This window comes from Triticum urartu, chromosome 7A (assembly GCF_056163025.1).
Source record: "Triticum urartu cultivar PI428250 chromosome 7A, HENAU_Tu73, whole genome shotgun sequence".
NCBI classification, from domain to species: domain Eukaryota; kingdom Viridiplantae; phylum Streptophyta; class Magnoliopsida; order Poales; family Poaceae; genus Triticum; species Triticum urartu.
Window position 1 is genome coordinate 46,759,719 of NC_141879.1, and position 11,277 is coordinate 46,770,995.

Consider the following 11,277-nt stretch of genomic DNA (forward strand, 5'->3'; position numbering starts at 1 on the left):
CAAGAGCAAAGTCTTCGCCCTGTACATCCTCGCGTTGCCAATGAAGTGCAGATTGAAAGAATAATTGATAGCATCAATGCACCTGGTCCACTCACTCGTTCAAGGGCAACTCAGCTAGCAAATTTCTGTGGGCACTTCGCATTCGTCTCAATATCAGAACCCAAGAAAGTTGAAGAAGCCTTCATGGAACCTGAATGGATTCAAGCTATGCAAGAAGAGCTTCAACAGTTTGAGCTGAATAATGTGTGGGAACTGGTTAAGCGTCCTGATCCACGGAAGCACAATATAATAGGCACCAAATGGATATACCGCAACAAGCAAGATGAGCATGGTCAAGTTGTCAGAAACAAAGCTCGTCTCGTTGCTCAAGGATATACTCAAGTGGAAGGCATTGACTTCGATGAAACATTTGCTCCTATGGCTAGACTTGAAGCCATACGCATACTGCTGGCCTATGCAAATCATCATAACATACTTCTGTATCAAATGGATGTGAAGAGTGCCTTTCTCAATGACAAGATTGAAGAAGAAGTGTATGTTGCACAACCGCCTGGCTTTGAAAATCCAAAACATCTTGACATGGTATACAAGCTCAACAAGGCACTGTATGGCCTCAAACAAGCCCCTCGGCCCTGGTATGACACACTCAAATACTTCCTGAAGAGCAAAGGCTTCATACCTAGTTCCCTAGATCCCACTCTTTTCACGAAGACATATGATGGTGAACTGTTTGTGTGCCAAATATATGTGGATGACATTATCTTCGGCTGCACCAATCAGAAGTACAGTGAAGAGTTTGGATATATGATGCAAGAGCAATATTAGATGTCCATGATGGGGGAGCTGAAGTTCTTCCTTGGTCTTCAAATACGACAACAACACAATGGCATCTTCATATCTCAAGAGAAGTATCTCAAAGATTGCCTGAAGAAGTTCGGTATGCAAGACTGCAAAGGCTTCACAACACCAATGCCAGCCAAACATCATCTGGGTCCTGACGACAATGGTAAAGAGTTCGATCAAAAGGTATACCGCTCCATGATTGGTTCTTTACTTTATCTATGTGCATCTAGGCCAGATATCATGCTTAGTGTTTGCATGTGTGCTCGATTTCAAGCGGCACCAAAGGAGTCGCATCACTTAGCTGTGAAGCGAATTCTTCGATATTTGGCTCACACCCCAACTCTAGGATTATGGTATCCAAAGGGCTCAGAGTTTGATCTGGTTGGATTCTCGGATGCTGATTATGCTGGTGACAAAGTTGATCGCAAGTCTACATCAGGCACATGTCACTTTCTGGGACGATCACTTGTATGTTGGTCTTCAAAGAAGCAGAACTATGTATCTCTCTCCACTGCTGAATCTGAATACATTGCTGCTGGATCTTGCTGCACTCAGCTTCTGTGGATGAAGCAAACACTCAAGGAGTATGGCATTCATCTGAAGCAAGTGCCACTTTACTGCGATAACGAAAGCGCCATCAAGATTGCTAACAACACAGTTCAGCACTCAAAGACAAAGCACATTGAAATTCGTCATCACTTTCTCAGAGATCATGTTGTGAAGGAAGACATTGATATCATACACGTCAACACTGAAGAGAAATTAGCAGATATCTTCACCAAGCCCTTGGATGAGAAGAGGTTTTGCAAGTTACGGTGTGAGCTAAATATCCTGGAATCCTTAAATGTCCTGTGATCAGGCACACATCCTAACCCCTATGCATATTGATGACTTAGATGTGCAACACACGAAGTGAAGTGTATCTTCAATCAATGAAGACATACATTCTAAGTGTGAATACATTAATGTGGAATTTGACTTCGGAGCGCCACGATAATTGTGCGCTGTGTCTGGGTCTAATACTTCCTATACGGTGGATAACGCCACCACCAAACGTTCTATTTTGAAGTGTTTCACTCATGGCGTTACCTTGCAATGTCTTCACATTTGGTTTGGCTTCGAACTCAACATATTTTCATGATTATCTTCACTATGTTGATTATATATATATATATATGCTAGTGTTCTGTCCTCTACAGCATTCACTTATAGCTATGTCTTCGTGTTGAATCTTTTGAACTAAGTGAATGTGATCGGACCCCAATTTCTCTATGCTTTCTATCTCAAACTCTATCTCTCCAAGTCATATGCATTCTATTGAAACTATCGAATGTCTTCACTGCGTCCTTGTCAGCAGAAGATAAAGAGACAACCATAAAGTCCGTTTTCAATGCTCATTCCTCCACATAAAATCCGGAGAAGCAGAAACGACCGCCCGACAATCCAGGCATGCGTGGGACGTGGAACAAACCCCAAATTTCCGCAAACTGGCCACGCGTTCCTCAGATGCGAATCGCCAGGGGCACCTGTGTAATAGCACAGTGCCGCCCCTGTGCCTATAAATTCACACTTACCGCGGTCATTATCTCCTTCTTCCACCCTCGCACGAACCCTAGCGCCACCGCTAACTCTCGACGACGCCGGAGACGAAGCACTTCGCTGCCGCAACCTCTCCGACGCCGTCCTCATGCCGACCGCGGACATCGTTCTCTCCGCCGTCGCCGTAGGTGTCTTTCATTGCCAAGTTAGGGCACGGAGGACTGAACTGCTCGGCATCATCTCTCACTTCCGTCTAGCAGTTCCAAGTGTGGTAAATAAAACTTCTTTTTACAGCACCGTTGATCCTATTGATCTGTCACTTTCTACCACAAGCAGTTTCTGTTCACACAAGCTAAATCTCTCTCATACTGCATCTCATAACATGCCTAGTATATTCACTTGTGCTTCACAAAGTAGTTAGATTCCTCACTTGTACTGATCTGTGGATTCGTACAAATCTAGAACCAACTTCTTATCTATGAGTGAATGTCTTCGCACGATGAGGTCAATGTCTTCTAAACTGATTTATCTTCAAAATCTTCTGAGAATGCATATGACCTCTTCCCCTTCCCTCTCACCTTAATGTTGTCACAGGTACATGTCCATGGGAGAATCCTTTGGTTCTCATAGTCTGCATTCATTTGCAGAATCCTTACAGCATCACATAAATTCTCCTGAAGCCAGTTCCTGTTGGTTCAGCAAGAGAAAGCCTTTGAAGCCTTTGAACGTCTTGAAGCCTTTCAAGTTAAAGTTTATGGCTTCAGAGAAAGCAGCAAGAAAGGGGGGCAGACAACGTCGTGGCGGAACATCCAGAGATCTGCCTGATGAACTCACAGAAATGTATAAGACAGATCCTGAAGAGGATTATAGTCAGCGCAAGACCCGAATCCAATGGATTCGACGCTATTGGGCAGAATAATGGTTCAAATACCGCTTCACAACCCAAGAGTATGCTGAGAAAAGTGCCATCAAAAGACCGTGGGGAGACATCCTGTGACACCCCAAAATTTTGACCTTGTTTTATTAATTAAAATTTTGCCAGGAAATTAAAACTTTTTTTTCTGGGCTCCCTTTTTATTTTTGAACCTTTTTCTCCCTTGTTATTATGGAGTTTTTCCCCAAAGTGAAAACTTTTCAAATATGTTTTTGGACTTGTTTAACCTCTCAAGAAAAACTTTTCTTTTATTAGTAGAACTAATTACATAATTAATTTGCTTGATCTTTATTTTCTTGAAAAAATGGTTTTTACAGGTTATATGGCCATATTTGAACTGCAACCTCTTTAAAAATTTATTCAAAAATCCCACCAAAATTTGGAGATGTCATGTGATGTTTTTAAATCACTTTTGTGCAAAAATATCCTTTATTCATGAAATATTTTGAGCTCTGCACCAATTTTTCTTCTCTGGTCCAGTGGGTAATTTTGCACTACAACTCATTTAAACATTTCTTTCTAGCCTCCACCAAAATTATGGGATGTTGATAGTAACATATGATTCAACATTATGCAAAAACCCAGTGATGTTATTTACAAATTTTGAGTGAATCAACCTCTTTTCCATTCTGGTCCAGCCTTGTGATTTCTACTGCAACCCTATTTAATTTTGCTCCAGTGACCTTGTGCTTTCTCCTGCTTGTAGTAGGCCCTACCAAACCCCTAAATCCAGGAGCATGCACCCATTGGATCAATTTTGGTTCATGAAGTGATGCCATTAACCTTCTGTCCAGAATTGAAATTCTGCAAAACTTGCACTAACAAGTTTGTTATTTTTACAAACTAACCTCACCACCCTCTTGTACATCCAAAGAGACTTCAATCTGGAGTTTTTGACCACTCCAAGACCTTCCTAGATGCCTCTGGCATTTTGTCAAACACCCTGTGGGCATGAACAGTTTTGGCATGAGTGTAAGTTTGTGTTGTGAACCTGATCCTCTGACCCATCAAACTTGTCCACTGATCTCCTTGCAAGCCCAAGCCTAGACCTGCTAACCCCCAGCTCCAACTGAGCCACCTAGCATGCCATGGCATTTCGCCGAGCAGCTGGTGGGCGTGCACTGGGCACGCCCAGAGCGCGCCAACTGCAGCCGCACACACGAGCCGCCGCGTCACGCCCCTGTTTTGGCCCACACTGCAGAACCACGCCACGCGCTCCCCTTCTCGCCACAACACGCCAGCCCGCCCTGGCGCCCTACAGCGCCACCGCCAGAGCACTTTTGGCGGCACGCCGGCGTCCGCAGTGCGCCCTGCCATGGTCGGCGCCGCCCAAGCCACCCCGGCTCGCCACCTGCCCCTGGGAGCCGCGCAAGCTTATCCCCTCGCTCGTCGGCTAGCTCTTGTCGCCTCCACGTCGCCCTGCAAACTACAGAGAGGCGGTTCGCCGGCATCCTCATCCACCGCCGCGGAACCGACCTTGTTGCACTATAAAGAGAGGCCCCCGAGCTCATCCGAGCACTCAGGCGACCTCAGGCCACCCCCATGGCACCCCCACAGCCAGCAATCATCGGGGGAAAGCCGTCTTCCCCAACTCCGGTCGGTTCGGCCGCCGCCACGTCCCAGCTCCATTCACCGCAACCAGAGCCCCTCCCGTCCGTCCAACGCCACCAAATGACTCCACTTCGACTTGCGGAGCCGCCCAGCTACTCAAACCCGACCGGGAGCCACCGCAGTTCAAGTGCCCAAAACTCCCGAAGCCACCGGCCGCCGCGAAGCTCGCCGCCGGCGACTCCCTTCATCCCCATCTGACTGACAACCACCGGAAGGACCGCCCTCGAACCGCGGATCCATCCCCACCCTCGGTGTCTCGAACGGTGCCGCCAATCGCCAGCGACGATCGCCGGAGTTCCGCCTTCGCTCGGGACAGAGGAAGAGGAGGGAGAGGACTAGTCAAACCTGACCAGTGGGCCCCCTGGACCCACTGTCAGTGACCCACCCCGCCGCCACGCGTGTTAAGTGAAAGCGTAAAACCCCCAAGTACGTAACCCCTACTTAGAAAGCGTATTCGTGGCTGAAACATTTTCTTTTTGTTTTATTTTTAAAAACAGATTTCACCAGAACTTTGACTGGTTATATCTTTTTAAATATAACTCCAAATGAGTTGATTCTTTTTCCTACATCTCTCAAATTCTGTCTAGTTTATTTTAAGATTTATTTGAAAATTTTCCAAACAACTTTTTTGTACTGTTTTTGAAATATGTGTTATTTGCATATTTTTGAAAATAGGATTTTTGAAGAGAAGAAAGCTTTCAAAAGATTTGGAGTGCACCCTGCCTTTCCACACCATGAAGGCAAGCATCTTGAACCCTGGCAAGAATATTTTTGATGTGTTGGTTGACACGTTTATAACACCACCTCATTTTGGAGAACTCGTTATTTTATGTGGTGATACGATCATTTGCATGAATGCATATTAGTGATTTTCCTTGCTGTTGGGAATGAATATACTTGTGATGGTAATCATCCTCATGTGCCTTGCATGCATGCCGGAAAGGAATCCGGGAAAGCCTCTGCCTTGGGTAGGAGTGAGCTTGTCGCCGGTCCCCGTCGGGACGGTTATGTCCGGTATGGCATAGTAAGGTAGAATGGGTGGTGATTTCGTTGGTTGAAATATATTTGATATACACGTCATGCAGGAAACTCATAAGCCTCCTGAGTGGGCCATAGATCTAGTCTTGTTCCGGTAACCCCCATACTTGTTTCGTACTGCCATTGGTCCCTACCGTAGGTGGGGTATGGTTCAGCAAGTTGTTAACCCTTGTCTTGGCACACACCGTACAGAGAGGCCATGGTGGAAGATACCGGTTGTAGCCGGTAGGCATGCCACCCGGTCCGGGGGCATGGGTGTATCCGGTTGGGACCGAGAGGGGGGCACCCCTTAGAGCGTGCGATAGAAATTTGATCCCATGCTACGCGAGGTTGTAGCCTCCCCACTTAGAGTTTTGCTTAACAGGTGTCATGGGTGATTCCAAACACGAGTAAAAGCAGGTGTGTGCAAGTCAGGTGTGTTTCAATTAAAAGACCGTAGACGGAATTAGTCCGATGGACTAAAGGAATCCGTTACTCGTGGGTAAAGAGTACACTCTCTGCAGAGATATTAAACCTATTCGAATAGCCATGTCCATGGTTAAGGATTACAGTCTGGGACGGGTCAAGTGTCGGTCTTAGTGTCGGTCTTCGGAGGAGAAACCACTAAACTCGAATATTGATGATGACATGTGATATATGATGGTTATGATTGTTATCATTATGGACTAACCGGTTGTATTGTCTGAAATAAGGAATATCCCTGGGACGGTACCACCTCCTGGATATTCACTATGATTATAAGCCCTTTATGTGGCGTCGCTCAAACGCCCGACTGTGGCAGGTTCGTTATTTCATTTATTTTTACAAGCCCTTTATGTGGCGTCGCTCAGACACCCGACTGAGGCATGTTTGTTATTTCATTTTCTCATAAGACCTTTATGTGGCGTCGCTCAGACGCCCGACTGTGGCATGCTTGTTATTTTATTTACTTTATAAGCCCTTTATGTGGTGTGCTAAGACGCCCGACTGAGGCATGCTCACTTTTACTATCCTTTCGAGACGTCGCTTCAGACATCCGATTGGTGCATTTTATTTCTATTCTGTCATTGCATATTCCGGTTGCATATAAATAACCTGCTTGCATGCATCAAGATTTTATTTATGACTGACGATGTGATCATAAAATATTTCAGTGTATGTTGATCAATTATATTATACCTGTGTTCTTAATGTTTGCGAGTACATTCAAAGTACTCACTGGCTTGTCCCTGGCTATTGTCTTGGCCAGATTGCTTGCTTGGAGAGGAGCGTGGCGATGACAGCCTCGGGACCTAAGCAACGGTGATAGCAGCCTCACGAAGATAGGAGTTAACCTGGTCAGCTGTTCCTGTGGGAAATGGAGTCCCATAGACCGTGGTGATCCACAAACCGCTTCCTCCCTCAACCACTAGAAACCATTTGATGTACTCATAGGCCACAATGGTCTTGTACTACATATTTTGCACTTTTGCTTGGAATTTCTGTATCAAGTTGGTGCCTCATCAGCTAACAGTAATCCTGGGGCTGATGAGCACAACGGCCATTTTCTGGAAATTAAAGCCCGGAAAACCGGTTGCGACACATCTTATACAAGAACCTTCTACCCAAGTCCAGAGATGAAGCTATTGCCCAAAGCTTCTATCCATGCATGGTCCATGGGCCACAGCCTGATGATGCACATCCGTCGTCACTACTCTGGTGTCATGACGACAATCTGTTCAAGCGCAACTTCCAGTTTGCCCAAAACTCAGCGTAGCAGAACAAGAAGAAATTTGGGTTAGACTTCAACCCTGGTCCCTCAGCACCAACCAAGGGCAGATGGCACACGAGAAGCAGAACCCAATGTCATCAGTCCGTATGCCAACCTTGAAGGCCTCATCACCTACATCTTGGTTCAAGGGACTGCAGTGAATGAGCCTGCGGCTGACACTGAGTCTGATGACGCGCCTGCAGTGCCGAAGCCAAAGCAGTTGAAGAAGCCAAAAGCTTCAAAGCCAGCCCCTTCACCAAAAATCTCAAGGGCGAAGCCATTGGCAACTGCACCTCCTGAAGACAGTGTGCAGTCTAAAGATTTATCACGCGTCTCCAAGCCCCAGAAGGCCAAGATGCCTCTGTCTCACACTGGCAAAGAGCTAACAGCTGCTGCCATCCTGCGCAATGATGACATTGCTCTGTCAAGTGATGAAGATCTTGCAGATGACGCTCTTGAACAACTCATCAAGAGCAAAGAAGAAGGAGAAATCTTCAATGATCTGCCTCTCTTTGATGTCACCATCATCCACAACTTCATTGACGAGTGGTTTGACACGCCAAACATCAGCTTTGAAGATCTGCAGCTACCTATTGGCCTCAGTGTCGCCTTCCAAGGCGCCATTGCTTCAGAACTTGCTATTGCCCAGCGCATTGTTGAGCTGAAGCAGAAGATTGACTATGAAAAGGCTCAGTTCAAGAAGCATATGGCCAAGCTCAGCATGCAAGAAGTGAAGAACTTCAAGACAATGATGCACGAGCTCAAGGAAGCCTTTGTGAAGAAGCGTGCAGAAGCTCAAGGTTCGCGTGAGCGCATGAAGACTCTAGCTGACAGATGTGTGCAAGCCTATAATGAGGCTGAGAAGCACAAAGCACTTGGGCGTCCTGGCATCGACCCCAGGATGGCCGCAGAGAAGAAGAAGCCTGCTACGGCTGAATCTGATGCACCAAGGCAAGAAGCAGTTCCGATTGTCTTCCCAACCAGAATGACTGGCTCGAAGCCAAAGAGCCGGTCAACAGCTTCAGAGCTCAAGAAGACAAGAACTGCTGAGGCTGAAGCCAGGAAGAGGAAACACTCTGAAGCCTCTCCTACTGCCCCCACCAAGAAAAAGAGAAAGACCAAGAAAGCTCGGGCTGCTCCCACAGAGCCCTTGATAGTTGAACCCATTTCTATGATTCATCCTGAAGCAGAACGTCAACTGACAGTTCATGAGCCTGCTTCCACAGAGGCTCCTGAAGCTGAAGACATTCCAGCAGCTGATCCCATCGCTGCTGAAGACATTGGTCATCATGACAATGTAGAAGATGATGCAGTTCTTCCTCAGTTTGAAAACAGCAAACTCATCAGCATTGGTCGTCCACTGATGCCAATTGCACATGATGCTTCATGGGCGGATCGCCCACAAGAGGAAGAAGACTATGAGGCCCAGCCCACTCCAACTCCACAGGCGTCGTCTGCATTCCGCAGGCTTCGCAAAGGTCCAAGGCCTCAAGTCTCTGCTGAAGACATTCCAGCTGCATCAGCCGCAGAAGAAGAAGTACCACAAGATCCCACTCCCCTGCTCCACCAAGAAGCAGTTCACCAGGAGAACGTGCCTGTGACCGACCCTCTAGCTAGTCAAGTGGAGGATGCAAATCTTGAGGCTGCCACAACCAACAACGAAGCTAATGTGGAGCCCTCCCCAGCAAGAGCTTCAGAAGACAGCGAAGCCACTGATCCCGCCACTTCTGTTCCTGAGTCTGCTCCCGGTCCCCAATTCAACTATCACGTTGAGCACAGGCCTTAGGTCCAGAAGCCAATCCCAAGACTGTCAAGGTTTCCAGGTCCTGCATCAGCACCTGGCTCCTTCAACATCAATGGCTTCAGGGCAGACAACACGTTCTTCGATAGCTCCAGGAACCCCTACTCAAGGGAAAGGATATCATCTGATCGGTTCTGGAGCTATCCTTAGCGAAGCTATTACTCTTACATTCTTTACAACCAAGGTCGCATCTTCCCACACAAGCGCCTTGACATTGAAGCTATAGGTGGTCTGCCCTGTCTAGAAGAAGCGTTGGATTGCTTCAAGCAAGTGGGTCTGCTGCAGTTTGTTACTGATGAAGAGCGTTGGAATGAAGAGCTGCTGGTACAATTCTATGCCACACTTCACATCAAAGGATACAACAGAGTTCCAAAGACTTGGGTCCTGGAGAGGATGACTGGCAACGTTCATCACGAAGCCAATGCATTTGACATCATTGAGCTCACTGGCTTGCCCACTCCTGGCGATCTCTTCGAGCAAGGCTGTCAGCTGCATACTGAAGCTATTGAGAGCATCTTTCAGCGGCCGGAACCTAATATGAGTCAAATGCTCAGCATGATGAAGCCATTGCCTCAGGATGCTGCTTATCCCACAGAGTTCTTCGTTGAAGACCTTGAGTACCTGCCCAGAACCATCTATCACATCATCAGGCGCACTCTCTCGCCTATCAAAGGGCACTCTCCAAATGCCAAGCTTCAGGGTGCAATGAAGACTTTGGTCTTCTATATACTTCATGGCAAATGCTTCAATGCACAGGACTTCTTCATACGCCAACTTGCTGCATCAGGCATTGATCTGTTTGGTTTGAGGTTCTACGCCCCTTGGGTCATGCGGCTGATCAAGCTACACTCTGCCATCTCGTATCAGCCCTCAGCCCGCAACCATCGGATCTTCTTGCCTGACGTGGACATATCTACTGAAGCCATATATTCTGAGCCTGCCAAGCAACCTCTAAGTCTTCAGAATGCAGAACATCAGAGTTTTACTCAGAACGTTGAAGGCGTTGAAGCAGTTTCTCGGGTGTATCCTTTGGCTGGCACTACACGTGCACCACACCCTGCTTCAACTGAAGCCACTGACAGTGCCACTGCTCCAAGACCCAAGAAGCGCACTCGTGTTCTCAACGACCGAGAGCTTCTTGTGGCTCTACATCAGAAACAAGATAGGCATCATGACTGGCTGAAGTGTCAGATGAAAAGCCTCTTGGTGGATGTTAATCGCACTCGAAATCTTCCCACCAAGAATGCGTTCGTTGCCCATGAAACCTGTCGCCGCACATGGAAAGGGCTAACGATGATGCTTTCTGAAGCTGATCTTCAAGAGGATGGCTTCACTGAGAGATTCAAGTTTGACTCCACACCTCCTCGAAGGGTTTTGCTGCTAGGAACTCCATCCCTTGAAGACTCTGAGTTCTCTTCCTCTGCTGCCACATTCACTGCCAGAATTATTGAGGAAGAAGACGATGCTACTTCACCGCCATATCCTTCAGCACCTCCAAGCACTTCTGCACCGCCAAACAACACCAACAACCCTGCTACTTCACCTACTCCTCATGGGAACAAGTAGAGGCTCTATGTCTTCAAACCTTTTTGGTCATTACTGACAAAAGGGGGAGAAGCATATGAGATTGATAGTCTTAAAGCAGGTCCATATGGGCGGGTGCTTTATATTTTGCTTCGTGCTTACAACTCTCGTTTTTGCTACATTTGGTTCTTATGAGTTGTAACACTTAAACTAGATGGTCGTCTGCTACTTATTTGCCACCTTGGTTTGCGAAGATAA